The sequence below is a fragment of the Arachis ipaensis genome, chromosome B9, assembly GCF_059453495.1.
Source record: "Arachis ipaensis isolate K30076 ecotype BB chromosome B9, ASM5945349v1, whole genome shotgun sequence".
Classification (NCBI taxonomy): domain Eukaryota; kingdom Viridiplantae; phylum Streptophyta; class Magnoliopsida; order Fabales; family Fabaceae; genus Arachis; species Arachis ipaensis.
In genome coordinates this window covers 52,801,811-52,821,096 of record NC_142444.1, presented here as the reverse complement: position 1 = coordinate 52,821,096, position 19,286 = coordinate 52,801,811, and the positions used below count along the sequence as shown (strand labels likewise).

Genomic DNA, 19,286 nt, shown 5'->3' with positions numbered 1-19,286 from the left:
AAGAAAAAGCCTTCCCAGCAAAGGACACTACGCGATTTCTCAATCGCTACTGTGAGCAGATGTTCCCCATCCTGGCAAAAAGGATTTACAACAACGAATACCTTCTTCTCCTCCCAAACCATATTGCTACCTTTGTTGAGCCACAAATTGCACAAAGACAATGGGGTTTCCTACAGAGACAGCCGAGGCAGGTCAATCTTTCTTGGGTAATCGAGTTCTACTCCAACTTCCACCTACCAACCCTGTAGTCTGTCTTTGTCCGTCAAAAGCAAGTCCCCATTACAGAAGAGGCCATTCAAAAAGCTCTAGGTCTTCCCCCTATTCTAGAAGGATTGGAAGCCTTTCAAGAAGCCGCACTCAAGCGCCAGATGTACCAATTTGGCTGGAACGCTGTTCTCAGAGTTATCGCACTACCTGGCAGCCGTTGGATCTACGGATACCATCGTACCCGCCCTAAGGGAATATCGGCTTCAACACTTACCTTGGAGGCTCGCGTATGGGCACAGTTCATGTCCCATTATGTCTTTTTGAGCACTCACGAGTCTTCCTTCACTGCGGACATGGCCGTCCTACTATGGTGCATCCTTATAGACCAACCTCTGAATCTACCGAGACACATCCGGAATGCCATGGGACACGTACAAATTACGGGCAACTTACCTTTTCCCGCCTTGGTCTCAGATCTTGTCTCAGCAGCCGGAGTCTCCTACAGAGCTGGGGACACCAAAGCCATGCTCCCACGGGATGATCAGTATATCCCTAACGGGAAATACATCAGACCTCCACCAGCCGCCACAAGCCATCCTACTGAACCGGTTGAAGATATTCCTTCTTCAACACCACAAGCACCTACAACAAACCAACTGCTCCATCAGATACTCGAAAGGTTGGATCGGCAGGAACACAAAGCTAAGATGAGAGAACGTCGTAACAAGCGACGATTCACATACCTCAAGGAGCTGATTATGGGAAAATTCAAGGACTCAGACACCCCGGATTCCAATTCCTTTACCAGCACAGGAAGCCATGATGGCCCAGACTGTGGAAATACTACTACCAACCCACCTTTGTTTCTGACAGATGGCACCGAGGACGGTGCAAAGCCTTAAGTGTGGGGAGGTCGGTCAGTACCTAACTTCCGGAGATAATTTCTCTTCCCTAAACACCAATAAATTAGGATATTTAGTTAGTTTTTCTTTTGTAGAATAGGATAAATTGTATAGTAATAGGTTAGTTGTATGCATGTTCTACTTGATTGAAAAGACAATAAGTTTCTTCTAAGACTCTATCTTTGGAACAAAATTTCACTAATTTTAATTAAAATTTTTATGTTAAATTTGCTTGAAGTTGTATTTGGAACATGATTTTTAAGCTAAAGAACACACAACCTGTGAGATTTGAGCCTTTATGCATGGTTACATTATTTAACCATAATTATTTTATTCTCGTGTGTTTATTTCTCTATGATTGTAATCTATATTTTGTTTCATCCTATATGTCCAATGTTTATTATATTTGTACGCTTGCATATGATTGAGGCCATTATTTATTTAAACTCACTTATCCAATTTAAGCCTACCCTTTCAATTACCTTTGTTAGCCACTTTGAGCCTTTAAATCCCATATGTTCCATATTTTACCACATTACTAGCCTTAAGCGGAAAAACAATTATATATCCCAAACTGAATCTTTGGTTAGCTTAAGATAGAATTGTGTGTGCTAATTAAGTATGGAAAATTGTGGGAACAAACACTACAACATTTTTGGCCTAAGGTAACCCTTATTCGAAGTAACATTTAACAAAAGTTGCCTTAGATAGAAAAAGACAACATTTTTTATGAGTTGCCTTTGAGTAAGGCAAAGATAACAAAATTTTTGGCAACCCATAAAAAATATTATCTTTGACATCTAAAACAACACTTAAAAAATGTTACAATATAATTTATTTAAGACAACATTTTTAAATAAAAATATAACCTTTTATAAGGGTTATCAAAAAAATTAAATAAATAACATTTATAAAAAGTTGCCTAAAATAATTTATAGTTAAAAATTTTAGAGAAAAATTTTCTATCATATTCCCACCAATTATTTTTCAATTAAATAACTTAAAAAAAAAAAAGAAAAGATATGTTTGCTTCAGTTCATCACTTGCTTCAGTTCATCACTACCCTAATCCCTAACATTTGAAACCAACCCCAACGGCGACACACCTTCCACGATCGCGGCTCTCCTCCACGTACGACAGCAGGTCCCGATCGCGGTGCCGTCCACCCCAAACGGCGACGGTGCGGTGCTCCCTTCCACGGGCGTCGGCGCGTTGCTCTCCTCCACGGGCGTCGGCGGTGCTCTCCTCCATGGGCATCGGCGCGGTCATCTTCTCCACACACGCTGCTCCAGGCTCCTCCTCCTCCTGTCTCGGCTCCACGTACGTGGTCATCTTCAAGAAACCCCTCTTATTCTCCTTCTTCCTCTTCTTTCCCTGTCTTGCCTCCTCCTCTTCGCAAAGCTCTGACAACACTACATGCAGCTGTAACCCCCCTCCTCCACCTCTGCATATTGGTAAGAAGCTTCTGAATTTTACTATGGAATGAAATTTCTGAATGCATTGATTCTGAATGAAGAATGAGAATGTTCTGAATTTTAGTATGAAAATAGAATTTCTGAATGCATTGATTCTAAATTTTACTATGGGAATGGAATTTCTGAATGCATTGAATCTGAATTTTTGGGGTTCTTTGATAGTTCTGATTTTGGGGGTTTTATTTCAATTTTTTTGAATTTTTTATGGTTCTGATTGTTGCTTCTTAGGGTTTTCTTTTTTATTTTGCATTTTGATTATGATTTTGCGTCATTTTTGATAAGCATACGTTCGACATGATTTCTTTCATTGCTTAATGCCTCTGAATATAAAACCATCATTTCTAAGGTTTTTGCTTTCATTGTTGTAATACTTGTCTTTTTAGAAGATTCTGAATAGGTGGCACACATAATTTGATTCAGCGGAGTGAAATTGATACATTGCTGATGTGTTTTTATGTAGAGGATGGAACATATGCTATGAAAAATAGGTCCTCATCAAGAGCAATGAGCAGCTGGAGTTGGTCAGGGAGGAGATCCGTGTTTAATCACTGTTCAACCACCGAAATCTGCTCCCGCTTCTTGATCATGCAATTATTTCTGTCAAGGTAAGTAGTTACAGCACCAATCAACACCCGCTCCTCTCTGAATCATATCAAAAACATAAATTTATCAAAACAAGAAAATGGTCTGTTTATTCAACCTCCATATTTGTTCTTTAGCTTTGGTTATGTAATTGGATTTATGTCCTGAAGTTTTAAACATGCTATCTGCTGGGTTTGGAATTCAGCAGTTTTCAGATACTATGTATGAAGGCTGTAGAATCCAATGCCTTCTACGGGCACCTGAACTATGCCTTGACAAAAAAAGCATTCAACAGTCAGAATTTGGTGTTTTATTTTAACCGGTTTAAACTGAAAGTAATTCATCTTTCCTATGTGCAGTTTGAATGGAAAAAGGATGGGTATCTGATTTTTCTTGTGGATGCTCAACAAAATTTTTTTTGAGATATGTGATTGCGAAGGGATTAAAATGAGACTCTCAAAGCTTGTCAATGTAATGGGATAGTGATATGTACCAAGTGAGATCCTGTATATCATGGCAAAGTTGATTCTAGTCTATTATTCAACCTTTTAAAATTGGATTATTTCGATAAGAATTGCTTCTTGCTTATGGTATTATGTCTTTGAAAACATAATATCACTACTAATGGTGCTATTTTACAAGGACCTCTATCTATTGCTGCTACAAGATCTGTTTTCCAAACTTGGTTGGAATTATGTATAAATTGTGTGGTATGATGTGGCATTGCTAGTGTAGTTTCTTAATTGTTCTAAGTTGATAACTGATATCTCACTACATGGGAATGAAAATGATGTGTGAATTGCAACTTAATTGTTCCTTCCTTTGTTACAGTTGTTGTGCTTTTATATTTATGTTGAACATGGCCCTTTTGTTGGCAGCCTACTCCACAAAAATCTTGGAACCACGAGACATACTTGTTATTTCCACTTCATTTGGATGGAACACTGCTAGATAATACCAAGACAATGCAAGCCAGGAAGGAATCCTTTCCTACCTCCGATGTTCTTCAAATCTTTCAACAACTAAAAGAACTTTCTTCTGTCATGTAATTGGCTTATTATAACCAGAGATCAGGTATCTCAAGCATCATAATTGCAATTCAAGATTTTCAGCACATGATACTTTTTATTTTTTTTGGATAAAAACATATGTTACTTGTTTGGCATCTATTGTATCCTTTTCTGATTATCATGAATTTTGTATATGTATTTACCTAGTAATTCTTTGGAATAGGTTATTTTCTCTGTTAAGAATCAAATTGAAAGATAAATATGGACATCTCTGGCCTATACTACTTTTATGCTACTTTTACGTTTAGAATCTAAGAAGCAACCTTTCTTTTTTAAAATATAAAAAATAAAAATATTAGTTTGATTCAATATACACTTTATATTCTAGAGTTCTTTAGTACTCTAACCTTACAAAAGTTTGATTTCTTCTGAAATCCTTTTAGCCCTGACAAATCAACTCAACAGCTTTGTTCAGGACTCAAGCATATGCATGGTTTAGATACTCCATATGCTCATAATGATGTCAAACCTGGTAATGTTCTTATAACACATAGAAAAGGACAACTGCCTCTTGCCATACTCATGGATTTTGGTAGTGCTCGTCCTTCCAGGAAGCACATTGGTTCCAGATCAGAGGCACTCCAGTTGCAGGTGCTTTGTTCAGCCCCTTTTTTCTCTCAATTTTTTTATAAATGAAATTCATGCATTGTGCTAGCCGCATATTATATTTATTGATTTATTCATGCTTTTGTCCCATTTCTAATATTGTAGAAAGTAGGCTTATATGCATCAGCAGGATAGTGTGAGATCATTTTGATTTTGTTACTCCACATAATAGCTTCTGTTCCATTTGTAAATACTCAATTGCTTATCTACATTCTCATTCGGGTTTTACATGTATGGGAGGATTGTGTTTCAATTTCAGTCATCTAACCTTCTCTTTTCCTATTTTTTGTCTTCCTATATAGGATTGGATGAAGTTTTCTGAAGAGATAAAGACGACTCTTGGCACAATGGTGAAGCACAAAGTCTTTTTGGTTTCAAATGGAAAAACTAGTTTCTTTTTTTGTTCAATTTCATCATGAGAAAAACATGTATTTTGTTTGCTTATGTTTATTATTTAGTTGACTTGATAACTTAACAAGTATGTTAATTGACAATTGGAAGACCTTTTTATATATATGAAATATATATTATTAGCTTATTCTCCCTATTGACACTTGGAAGACCTTTCTAGTGTGTGCTATATATTCTTTAAATGTCATATAAATATAACAAAGATGAAAAATATATTGTTTTTGATATAAAAAAAGAGAACCTAAGAAAAACTCAATGAGGTGTTGCTTTAGGTATTAGAAAAAGACAATTGCAAATAAACTTAGATAAGTGTTGTTTTAGGTCTATGAAAATGGCAACTTAACAAAATTTGGACAAGTGTTGCTTTAGGTATATGAAAAAACAACCAGAAAAAACTTATACAAGTGTTGCTTTAGGTATATGAAAAGGCAACTAAAAAAAAATCTGGACAAGTGTTGCTTTATGTATTAGAAAATACAACTCGTAATAAGTGTTGCTATAAAGTTTTATCTAAAGCGTTGTGTTTGGGTGCTCTAAGGCAACCCTTTCGTAGAGTTGCTTTTTTTGTAGAAAAGGCAACGTTTTTTGAAAGTTGCCATAAAAAGGGTTCCCTTTGATACACAAAAACGTTGCCTTAGACCAAAGGTAACGGCCGTATAGCCAACCCCCTAAAAAGCGTTGCGTTTTGTCGGAAAGCGTTGCCTTTGATCAAAGGCAACACTTTTTCTTATTATAGGCAACGTTTTTAAAGGGTTGCCTCAGCCTGAATTTGTTGTAGTGAAAAGATAATAAGGGAATGTGTCATGATAATATAATGGGAATTTGGATACCTACTCATATGAAACTATAAGAATTAAAAATCTATGTGTATTGATAAGCTATGTTTATTTTTATGTTTATGTTAAAAAAATTCAATAAATAAATAAGGGGACAAAATTACCCCAATGTTAAGTTAAGAATTCAAAGATCAATACATGTATGATAAAATTAAGATAAAAAGTTGATACATGAGTATGGAATGTGAAAGGGAAATTCTGGGTAGCTAGGTATGAATTCTAACGTTATATAGAATATATATAGGTTATGTTAAAGCTTGGGTTAATTAAAGATTCGGTTTATAAGCTCACTTAGCCATATATGTATCCTTACCATTACCTTGGCCCCATTACAACCTTGAAAAGACCTCATGATATTTGCATTGGTATATTAAACGTTGTTGATTGATTAGGAGAAGAACAAAAATTAGAGAGCATGATTAGAGAAGGATAGAGTGATTGCCCTATACACTAGAGAGATTAGAGCGTACATACATCATCAGTGAGGGTTCAATGCTTAAAATTCTATGTTCCCTGCTTTCATGAGCTACCTTCTTGCATTTTTATCTGTTCTTACTGTATAAGAATTGAATTAGTGGAATTTGATTTGTAATTGTTTTGAGGAACTTATTAGCTATTGATCAAGTGGACGAGAATCATATAGTTGCATTTACATATATAAGTTGCATTGCATTGCATGAGTTTTACATGTTCCTACTCATTTATTTTATCTCCTTCAACTAAGCATGAGGACATGCTAATGTTTAAGTGTGGGGAGGTTGATAAACCACTATTTTATGGTTTATAATGTGTTTAATTGTGTGGTTTTATCATGATCTTTACCCACTTATTCATATGATTAGCATGCATTTATATTTCCTTCCTAAAATTATTACATGATTAAAAACTTGCTTCCTAAGAGACTTTTAATTATGTATTTTAATTCTCCTTTATTCCATTCGATGCCGTGATCTGTGTGTTAAATGTTTCAGGCTTTATAGGGCATGAATGAGTTGGAGATTGGAAAGGGAGCTTGCAAAAATGGAAGGAACACAAGAAATTAAGGAGATGACCAGCGAGAAGTGACGCGGCCGCATGGCTCACGCGACCGCGCGAAAGAGAGGAAATCGCAGTGACGCGGCCGCATGGCTCACGCGATCGCGCGAATTGGAATAGCACAAGTGACGCGGAGGCGTGGACGACGCGCCCGCGTGGCAAAGCGAAACGCCGAATGACGCGTCCGCATGAATGACGCGATCGCGTGACGTGCGCGATCTGCATAATCTGCAGAATTCGCTGGGGGCGATTTTGGGCCCTGTTTTGACCCAGTTTTCGGCCCGAAAAAGCAGACTAGAGCCAGAGAACATGCAGAAACCAACGACAACATTCATTCTACACAAATTTTAGTTTTTAGATCTAGTTTTACTCCTCCTCTAGGTTTTCTCTCTACACATTCATAGTTCTTAGGATTTTTATTTTCTATTACTCTTTGCATTGGGATATTGAGAAGAGTTATTACCTCATCAAGACTTCGTCATTCTAGTTCATTTTCTTTACCTGGCTTTACTCTTCCATGTCCTTTAATTTACTCAATTTTACTATTGGATTATTTTAGAATTTATTAATACAAGAATTACTTTTATTTTTAATTGATTCCTTTGAGTTTTATTTATCATGTCTTTCTTTAATTCCCTTTCCTATGTTATGAGTTCTACATTCACAATGAGCGAGTAGTTCCCTAACTTGATGGGGAGTTGATTGAAAGGAACCATTGAGTTGGGATGCTTAAAAGAAAAATTGTAATTGGGTTTATTGTTGGAGTGCTCTCTAGTCACTGACACTAATCCTTTTCAATCGAGCGGATTGGAACTTGTGAATAGAAATATCATTCCAACTTGTTTGACTTTCCCTTACCTAGTAAGGGATAACTAAACAGAACAACCTTCAATTATCAATTAATCTTGAGAGTACTGCAACAAGAATAGGGCTTCCAACTAATCTACTCCCAGTCAAGGCTTTTATATAAATTGTTTAATTTCTCTAATTTAATTTCCTATTTATTCAACTCAAACCATTTTGAAAACATTTGATTAATAAAATAGCACACCTTTCTGCAACTCGTTGGGAGACGACCTGGAATTCATACTCCCAGTGTTTTAATTTTAATTCTTGTGACAACCTTCTAAATTGATAAGCGTAATTCTGGTTGGTTGAGAACTATACTTGCAACGCATATCTTATAACAATTCTTGACTCGCCAATTTCCGCCACGTCATCTTCACCAAGACATCCTCTACCAGTCCATAAGCTTTTTTTCATGGACTTGTCTGCCATCTCTAGCGAGATTCTTGCAGCTTATACCTCAAAGATTCCCAGCCTCTCCATTACAGAGATAGGCATGAGGTTTATGATTAAATCTGGGTCACATAGAACCTTATCAAAGGTGATGGTACCTATGGTGCAAGAAATTAAGAAGCGTCCGGGATCCGGCGTCTTCTGAGGTAACTTCTACTGAACCAAGGCATTGAGTTCCTTGGTTAGCACTAGAGGTTCTTCCTCCAAAGTCCCTGTTCCAAATAACTTGGCATTAAGTTTCATCAGAATTCCTAGGTACCGAGCAACATGCTCCTCCCTAGTTTCCTCTTCCTCATAAGAGGAAGAGTACTCTTCAGATTCTATGATCTTCAACCGAGCATTCAAGGAAACTTCAATGGGATCCTCATGAACCTTGGGTTCTATCAGTTCTTCAATAGGGAAGTTCTCAGTGGGCTTAGGGTCGCTAACTACTCTTATTGTGGAGTTCAACACCAGGACTTATGTCTCTTTGGTCGTTGAACGCCCAGCTTGTATCCCTTTACTGGCGTTCAATGCCAGTTGTTGTGCCTCTTTGGGCGTTGAACGCCCAGTAAGGACCTCCTTACTGGCGTTCAACGTCAGTGATGGTGGTTCTTTGGGTGTTAAATGCCCAGTAAGGTCTTTCTTACTGGCGTTCAACGCCAGTGTTGGTTCCTCTTTGGGCGTTGAACGCCCAGTAAGAACTTCTTTACTGGAGTTCAACCCCATGAATGATTCTCTTTTGGGCGTTGAATGCCCAGTAAGGACTTTCTTACTGGCGTTGAATGCCCAATAAAGACTTTCTTACTGACATTCAACGCCAGAGTATCCCCTTCAGATTCGGCCTCAGCTTCTACAGTGATGGCCTTACATTCATCTCTTAGGTTCGGTGTTACTTGAAAGAGTGTTAGGAGGGGTTTTAGGGATTCTCTTGCTCAGCTGACCAACTTGCCAAACTTTATTTTATATTATTAAGATTTAGGATTTAAAAATTAATATTTAAAATTTAGTGTTGACTAAGTATTGGATAAAATGATAATTTTATTTGTCATATATATATATATATATATATATATAATTGTTCTTTAGATAATTCCATCATTATAAATCCAGTTATTGCTTTAATGTTTGACTGAGATAATAAAATTAAAATTTCAAGATTAAATTAAAATTATTATCGAACAAGCAAATAATTTTATATTAAAATCATACTTATTTCATAACATCAAATATTGATTTAGGTTAATGACCAAATCAGAGATAACAAGAAAGAAATGCATAGCATAATAACCAGATAGTAGCTTCATATATAAATAAGTCGTAAGACACCCCATATCGATATTATTATATATTTGGTTACATATGTATATGATTGATAGGTTGGTATTAGGTTGTTGTCGCCTCATCAATGTCTCCATATCCTTTACCGCCATCTATCATGTTGGAATTCTTTGTTGGAAAAATATGAGTAAACTTTTCATTAACTTCTGAAGGTTCCATCATAAATAATTTACGATTTCTCATCATTCTTCTACTTTTAGGATTCTCTGATTCAGCAATTTTATTTGTTACAATAATTAGAGGATTTAAGTTAAAAAATCTTACGATAACAATACACAATAAAAATTTTGAACTTGCTTGATGCTTTAAGAAGTAATAAAACACATATGTAGCTTTTCGTTCCCTAAAATTCCATTATCAACCACTTATTAAGTCAATATATGACTAGAATATAAGACGTTGGCATTTCTAATAATAATGAATTTTTCACTAGTTTTGAAAAATATATAATTAAAATGATTTTCACAAATAATAGTTTAAACAAGTTATAGACTTTTATAACGTTGTAAAATTGGCTAAAATGTATGCTAATATATGATAAGAGAGTATATATATATATATAAGGAATCAAATTTTAGTTAGCCAACTGGTGCACGAATTGTGAATCACACTTTTCACAACGCGTACCACTAACCAGCAAGTGCACTGGGTCGTCCAAATAATACCTTACGTGAGTAAGGGTCGAATCCCACAGAGATTGTTGGTTTGAAGCAATCTATGGTTATCTTGTAAATCTTAGTCAGGAAGTCAATTATGTTTATCAGTTGAATTGTGAATAACTGAGAGAGCATAAATTAAAGGTTACTTGTTATGCAGTAATGGAGAATATGTTGGAGTTTTGGAGATGCTTTATCTTCTGAATCTCTGCTTTCCTCTGTCTTCTGATTCACGCACGCACGTCCTCCTATGGCAAGCTGTATGTTGGTGGATCACCGTTGTCAATGGCTACCTTCCGTCCTCCCAGTGAAAACTACGCTCACGCGCTCTGTCACAGCACGGCTAATCACCGGTTGGTTCTCGATCCGGTTGGAATAGGATTTACTATCCTTTTGCGTCTGTCACTAACGCCCAGCCTTCAAGAGTTTGAAGCTCGTCACAGTCATTCAATCCTTGAATCCTACTCGGAATACCACAGACAAGGTTTAGACTTTCCGGATTCTCATGAATGCTGCCATCAGTTCTAGCTTATACCACGGAGATTCTGATTAAGGAATCTAAGAGATACTCATTCAATCGTATATAGAACGGAGGTGGTTGTCAGGCACACGTTCATGATTTGAGGAAGGTGATGAGTGTCACAGCTCATCACCTCCATCACAGTTAAGCGCGAATGAACATCTTAGATAGGAACAAGCGTATTTGAATGGAAAACAGAAATACTTGCATTAATTCATCGAGACACAGCAGAGCTCCTCACCCCCAACAATGGGGTTTAGAGACTCATGCCGTCAGAGAATACAAAGTTTAGATCTGAAATGTCATGAGATGCAAAATAAGTCTCTAAAAGTTGTTTAAATACTAAACTAGTAGCCTAGGTTTACAAAAATTGGATAAACTATGATGGATGATGCAGAGATCCACTTCTGGGGCCCACTTGGTGTGTGCTGGAGCTGAGACTTAAGCAATTCACGTGCAGAGGCCATTTGTGGAGTTGAACGCCAGTTTTTATGCCAGTTTGGGCGTTCAACTCCAGCTTTTGATCCTTTTCTGGCGCTGGACGCCAGAATTGGGCAGAGGACTGGCGTTGAACGCCAGTTTACATCGTCTATTCTTGTGCAAAGTATAGACTATTATATATTTCTGGAAAGCCCTGGATGTCTACTTTCCAACGCAATTGGAAGCACGCCATTTCGAGTTCTGTAGCTCCAGAAAATCCACTTTGAGTGCAGGGAGGTCAGAATCCAACAGCATCAGCAGTCCTTTTTCAGCCTGAATCAGATTTTTGCTCAGCTCCTTCAATTTCAGCCAGAAAAATACCTGAAATTACAGAAAAACACACAACTCATAGTAAAGTCCAGAAATATGAATTTTTCCTAAAAACTAATAGAAATAGACTAAAAACTAACTAAAACATACTTAAAACTATATGAAATTATCCCCAAAAAGCGTATAAAATATCCGCTCATCACAACACCAAACTTAAACTGTTGCTTGTCCTCAAGCAACTAGACAAATAAAATAGAAGACTAATAGGTTGAGAAGCAATAATATCTCAGAGTTTTTGATTGAAGCTCAGATCCTAATTAGATGAGCGGGACTAGTAGCTTTTTGCTTCTGAACAGTTTTGGCATCTCACTTTATCCATTGAAGCTCAGAGTGATTGGCATCTATAGGAACTCAGAATTCAGATAGTGTTATTGATTCTCTTAGTTCAGTGTGATGATTCTTGAACACAGCTTCTTTATGAGTCTTGGCCGTGGCCCTAAGCACTTTGTTTTCCAATATTACTACCGGATACATAAATGCCACAGACACATAACTGGGTGAACCTTTTCAGATTGTGACTCAGCTTTGCTAAAGTCCCCAATTAGCGGTGTCCAGAGTTCTTAAGCACACTCTTCCTTTTGCTTTGGACCTTGACTTTAACCGCTCAGTCTCAAGTTTTCACTTGACACCTGCACGCCACAAGCACATGGTTAGGGACAGCTTGGTTTAGCCGCTTAGACCAGGATTTTAGTCCTTTAGGCCCTCCTATCCACTGATGCTCAAAGCCTTGGGATCCTTTTTATTTGCCCTTGCCTTTTGGTTTTAAGAGCTTTTGGCTTTTTCTGCTTGCTTTTTTTTTTTTTCTGCAAGCTTTGTTCTTTGCTGCTTTTTCTTGCTTCAAGAATCATTTTTATGATTTTCAGATTATCAATAACATGTCTCATGTTCATCATTCTTTCAAGAGCCAACATATTTAACAGTCTTAAACAACAAATTCAAAAGACATATGCACTGTTCAAGCATTCATTTAGAAGACAGAAAGCATTGCCACCACATTTAACCAATTAGAATTTCTTTTATTAAACTCGAAATTTTATTGCTTCTTATTCAAAATATCTACTATTTTATTCATGTTTAATGATGATGAGAAAAATAAACTATAGCTTAATTGGAGATAAAATCAAATAGATACTAATTACTATTATATGACTTCTAAGGTAAACTTTTTTATAAGGACACTGTCACAGAGTTAAGGCAGAAATTGGAAATTAACAACCTTTATTCTGGGGGTATGGGGGTTCCTCTGATCCTTGGGATGCTTGGTATTACAGAAGACTTTTGGCGCTTTAGTTCCCTTAAGTCACGTCCCTGCTCCTCTTGTTCTTTAAACATATGGGTCAGCATTTGACTGTGTTCCTTCTGTTGTTTTATTATTTGCTCCATAGCTTCCTGTATCTTGGTGACAGACGTCTCAAGATATTCCCAATATTCCGCTTGAGGAATCTCTGGGAGGAATTCCTGTGCTCTCTTCTTGATAAGATCATCCTGTGCTTGTTGTCTCTCCATTGATGCTTTGGTGATTGACTTTTCAATTAGGATATATTCAGTTATTCCCATCTTGACTCCAGCGTCCTTGCAGAGCAGAGAAATCACGCTTGGATAAGCCAACCTGGCCTCTTTTGAATTTTTGTTAGCAATCTTATAGAGCTCAGTTGAAATTAGCTGATGAACCTCCACTTCCTTTCCCATCATGATGCAATGAATCATCACTGCTCTTTTAACTGTGACTTCAGAACGGTTGCTAGTGGGCAACAGAGAACGCCCAATGAAGTCCAGCCATCCTCTGGCAACTGGTTTGAGATCCTCCCTCTTGAGTTGATTTGGGACGCCCTTTGTGTTGGTGGCCCACCTGGCTCCAGGGATACATATGTCCTCTAGAATCTTATCCAGGCCAATGTCTGCTCTCATCATCCTCCTGTTGAAGGAGTCTGGATCATCCTTTAGCTGAGGTAGCTTTAATATCTCTCTGATCTTGTCAGGGGTGGTATGAACAATCTTTCCCTTGACCATGGTCCGAAATTCGTAGCAGGCAGTTCCAGATAGTCTTTGCTTGTCAGTCTGCCACATATTAGCATAGAACTCCTGGACCATGTTCCTTCCTATTTTCGTTTCAGGATTAGCTAGGACTTCCCAGTTCCTGATTCGAATTTGCTCCTGGATCTCCGGATATTCGTCTTCTTTCAGATCGAATCTAACTTCCGGGATCACTGATCTCAGACCCATTACTTTAAGATAATGGTCTGAATGTTCTTTAGATAAGAACTTCCCTTGATTCCAAAGTGGTTTTGGAACGCTCTCTTTCTTGCCTCTTGGAGTGGATTGTTTCCCTTTGGGAGCCATGATCTTAGTGATCTCGGAAAAACACACCAAACTTAGAGGTTTGCTTGTCCTCAAGCCAAAAGAAAAGAAAGGAGAGGGATAGAAGGAGATCGAGGTGCACTTGTTGATGGAGGAGGGGGGAGGCCGAACCCAATTTTAAAGGGGTGGGGGGTGGCTTTTCGAAAAAAATGGAAGAGATAAGATAAAAAGATTGAGTTGAAAAAGATAAGATAGAAGATAGAGTTTAATTTTGAAAAGATATGATAGATTTTTGAAAAAGATAACTCTGAATTTTGAAAAAGATAATATGGATATTTGAAAAAGATATGGATTAGTTGAAAAGATTTTTGAGTGAAAAAGATAGATTTGTTTTCAGAAAAGATTTTGAAAAGAGTTGGATTGAATTTGGAAAGATGGATTTTTAGAAATTAGGGATTTTAGAAACCAGGGTTCTTGACATGTTCATGTAAAAATCATGCATTGAAGCATAAAATTTGAAATTAAAATGGAAATACGTGTGGGACAAATGGATTTGGCTCCTCCCTGTCTTCCTGGCGTTTGAACGCCCAAACACTGCTTGTTTTGGGCGTTCAGCGCCCAAATGCTGATCTCCTGGGCGTTCAGCGCCCAGTTGCTGCCATTACTGGCGTTCAACGCCCAGTGGGTGGCCATTTCTGGCGTTGAACGCCCAGATGCTACCATTACTGGCGTTCAGCGCCCAGTGGATGCCCATTTTGGGCGCTGAACGCCCAAAATGCCCCTTTACTGGTGTTTTCTTGCCATTGAGCTCTTTTACTCTGTTTTGTGTGCCGATTCCTTCTGTAACCCTGTAAACTTATACAAATGATTCTGTACCTTAGTGTCAGTGAACTTTATATAAACAAATAAAAATAAAAATAGGGCAAAAATGCTTAGAGGATTGATGCCCCATGGCTGGGTTGCCTCCCAGCAAGCGCTTCTTTATTGTCTTTAGCTGGACCTTGCTGAGCTTTTAATCTAGCTTCAGCCTTGAGCATTCTTGCTCAATGTTGCCTTCAAGATAATGCTTGATTATCTGTCCATTGACAATGAACTTCTTATCAGAATCAATATCTTGAAGCTCCACATAACCATATGGTGACACACTTGTAATCACGTATGGTCCCCTCCACCGGGATTTCAGTTTCCCGGGGAATAGCCTGAGTCTAGAGTTAAACAACAGGACCTTCTGTCCTGGTTCAAAGATTCTAGATGACAGCTTTCTGTCATGCCATTTTTTTTATTTTTCTTTATAAAGCTTGGCATTTTCGAAAGCTGTGGATCTGAATTCCTCTAGCTCATTTAGCTGGAGCAATCGTTTTTCTCCTGCTAATTTGGCATCAAAGTTTAGGAATCTGGTTGCCCAGTAGGCCTTATGTTCCAGTTCCACGGGCAAGTGGCATGCCTTACCATACACGAGTTGGTATAGAGAGGTCCCTATAGGGGTCTTGAATGCTGTTCTGTAAGCCCACAGAGCATCATCCAAGCTCCTTGCCCAATCCTTTCTACGGGTATTTACTGTCCGTTCCAGGATTCTCTTTAATTCTCTGTTAGAGACTTCAGCTTGCCCATTGGTTTGTGGATGATATGGTGTGGCCACTTTGTGGCAAATTCCATACCGAACCATGGCAGAGTAAAGCTGTTTATTGCAGAAGTGAGTGCCCCCATCACTGATTAACACTCTAGGGATACCAAACCTGCTAAAGATATGTTTCTGGAGGAACTTCAGCACTGTTTTAGTATCATTGGTGGGTGTGGCAATAGCCTCAACCCATTTTGATACATAGTCAACTGCCACCAGAATATAAGTGTTTGAATATGATGGTGGAAAAGGTCCCATGAAGTCAATTCCCCATACGTCAAACAACTCAATTTCCAAGATTCCTTGTTGAGGCATGGCGTAACCATGAGGCAGATTACCAGCTCTTTGGCAACTGTCACAATTACGTACAAACTCTCGGGAATCTTTATAGAGTGTGGGCCAATAGAAGCCACATTGGAGGACCTTGGTGGCTGTTCGCTCACCTCCAAAATGGCCTCCATATTGAGATCCGTGGCAATGCCATAGGATCCTCTGTGCTTCCTCTCTGGGGACACACCTACGGATAATTCCGTCTGCACATCTCTTAAAGAGATAGGGTTCATCCCACAAGTAGTACTTTGCATCAGTGACTAATTTCTTCTTTTGTATTCTATTGTACTCCTTGGGTATGAACCGTGCAGCTTTATAGTTTGCAATATCGGCAAACCATGGTGCTTCCTGGATGGCAAATAGATGCTCATCAGGGAACGTCTCAGAGATCTCAAGAAAGGGGAGGGACGTCCCTTCCACTGGCTCTATCCGGGACAGATGATCAGCCACTTGGTTCTCTGTCCCTTTTCTGTCTCTTATTTCTATATCAAACTCTTGCAGAAGCAATACCCATCTGATGAGCCTGGGTTTTGAATCCTGCTTTGTGAGTAGATATTTAAGAGCAGCATGGTCAGTATACACAATCACTTTTGATCCTACTAAGTATGATCTGAACTTGTCAATGGCGTAAACCACTGCAAGTAGTTCTTTTTCTGTGGTTGTGTAATTTTTCTGGGCATCATTTAGAACGCGACTGGCATAATAAATGACATGCAGAAGCTTGTCATGCCTCTGTCCCAATACTGCACCAATGGCATGATCACTGGCATCACACATTAACTCAAATGGCAATGTCCAGTCTGGTGTAGAAATAACTGGTGCTGTGACCAGCTTAGCTTTCAGCGTTTCAAACGCCTGCAGGCATGCTGTGTCAAACACAAATGGCATGTCAGCAGCTAGCAGATTGCTTAGAGGTTTTGCGATTTTTGAAAAATCCTTTATAAACCTCCTATAGAATCCTGCATGCCCCAGAAAGCTTCTGATTGCCTTAACATTGGCAGGTGGTGGTAATTTTTCAATTATCTCTATTTTTGCTTGATTCACCTCTATTCCCTTGTTTGAGATTTTATGCCCAAGAACGATTCCTTCAGTCACCATGAAGTGACACTTTTCCCAGTTTAAAACTAGGTTGGTTTCTTGGCATCTTTTCAGAACAAGTTTCAGGTGATCAAGACAGGAGCTGAATGAGTCTCCATATACTGAGAAGTCATCCATGAAGACTTCCAGAAAATTTTCCACCATGTCAGAGAAAATAGAGAGCATGCATCTCTGGAAAGTTGCAGGCGCATTACATAGCCCAAATGGCATCCTTCTATAAGCAAACACTCCAGATGGGCATGTGAATGCTGTTTTCTCTTGATCCTGGGGATCCACTGCAATCTGGTTATAGCCTGAATAGCCATCCAAAAAACAGTAATAATCATGACCTGCTAGTCTCTCTAGCATCTGGTCTATGAATGGTAAAGGAAAATGATCCTTTCTGGTGGCTGTATTGAGCCTTCTGTAGTCAATACACATGCGCCACCCTGTAACTGTTCTTATGGGAACCAGTTCATTTTTTTCATTATGAATCACTGTCATGCCTCCCTTTTTTGGGACGACTTGAACAGGGCTCACCCAGGGGCTATCAGAAATAGGATAAATAATCTCAGCCTCTAGTAACTTGGTGACCTCTTTCTGCACCACTTCCTTCATGGTTGGATTTAGCCGCCTCTGTGGTTGAACCACTAGTTTGGCATTGTCCTCCAATAGGATTTTGTGCATGCATCTAGCTGGGCTTATGCCCTTAAGGTCACCTATGGACCACCCAAGAGCTGTCTTGTGTGTCCTTAGCACTTGAATAAGTGCTTCCTCTTCCTGTGAATTTAAAGCAGAGCTTATGATCACTGGAAAAGTGTCACCTTCTCCCAGAAATGCATATTTCAATGATGGTGGTAGTGGCTTGAGCTCGGGTTTAGGGGGTTTTTCCTCTTTCAAAAGAAAGTTCAGAGGCTCTTTCATGTCCCCTGAATCCTCCAAATCAGGCTGAACATCTTTAAAGATGTCTTCCAACTCTGATTCGAGACTCTCAGCCATGTTGATCTCTTCTACCAAAGAGTCAATGAGATCAACTTTCATGCAGTCTGTTGATGTGTCTGGATGCTGCATGGCTTTGACAGCGTTCAACTTGAACTCATCATCGTTGACTCTCAGGGTTATTTCCCCCTGTTGGACGTCAATGAGGGATCGTCCAGTTGCTAGGAAGGGTCTTCCTAGGATGAGAGTAGCACTCTTGTGCTCCTCCATTTCCAGCACAACAAAGTCAGTGGGAAAGGCGAATGGCCCAACTCTGACAATCATGTCCTCAATCACGCCTGATGGGTATTTAGTGGAACCATCAGCAAGTTGGAGACATATCCGGGTTGGTTTAACTTCTTCAGTTAAGCCAAGCTTCCTGATAGTAGATGCAGGTATCAGGTTGATGCTTGCCCCAAGATCGCATAAAGCTGTCTTGGTGCAATCACCTTCTAATATGCATGGTATCAGAAAACTCCCAGGGTCTTTAAGCTTTTCAGGAAAGCTTTTCAGAATGACTGCACTGCATTCTTCAGTGAGGAGAACTCTTTCTGTTTCTCTCCACTCCTTTTTATGACTCAAGATCTCTTTCATGAACTTGGCATAAGAAGGTATTTGCTCAAGTGCCTCTGCAAATGGAATCTTTATTTCAAGAGTCCTTAGATAATCTGCAAAGCGAGCAAATTGCTTATCCTGCTCCTCTTTCCGGAGTTTTTGAGGATAAGGTATCTTGGCTTTATATTCCTCAACCTTAGTGGTTAAAGAAGCCTTTTTAGAGGGGTTGTTATCAGCACTTGTGTGTGTCTGATCCCTCACTGGCAATTGAGTGCCAGAGTCAGAAGCTGGAGTGACGTTAGACGCCAGCTCACTGTCTGTTCCTGGCGCCTGAACGCCAGAAATGTACCAATTTTGGGCGTTCAACGCTGGATTCTGCCCCATTTGGGCGTTCAACGCCAGATTCTTGCCCATTTCTGGCGTTGAACGCCAATCCTGCCTTGTTTCTGGCGCTGAACGCCAGTTTTGGGCATGGTCTGGGCGTTCAGCGCCAGCCTTCCACCCATTTTCTGGCGTTTTAGTGCCAGAATTATTTTTCCCTGGGCTCTTACTGTCCTCAGGTGAATCTTTGGTGGGTCGCTCATTTCTTGAATTTTTGATGCCTTGAGGTGGGGTATTTAATGTTTTCCCACTTCTTAATTGAACTGCTTGGCATTCTTCTGCTATTTGCTTTGATAGCTGCTGCTTTGTTTGTTTAA

At 38.9% G+C, this 19,286-nt stretch overlaps 1 pseudogene; it reads left to right on the top strand.

The window, feature by feature from the left end:
* Positions 1 to 2,358: 2,358 nt before the first annotated feature.
* LOC148544663 (uncharacterized) lies at positions 2,359 to 4,977 on the top strand (annotated as a pseudogene).
* The last annotated feature ends 14,309 nt before the right edge of the window (positions 4,978 to 19,286 follow it).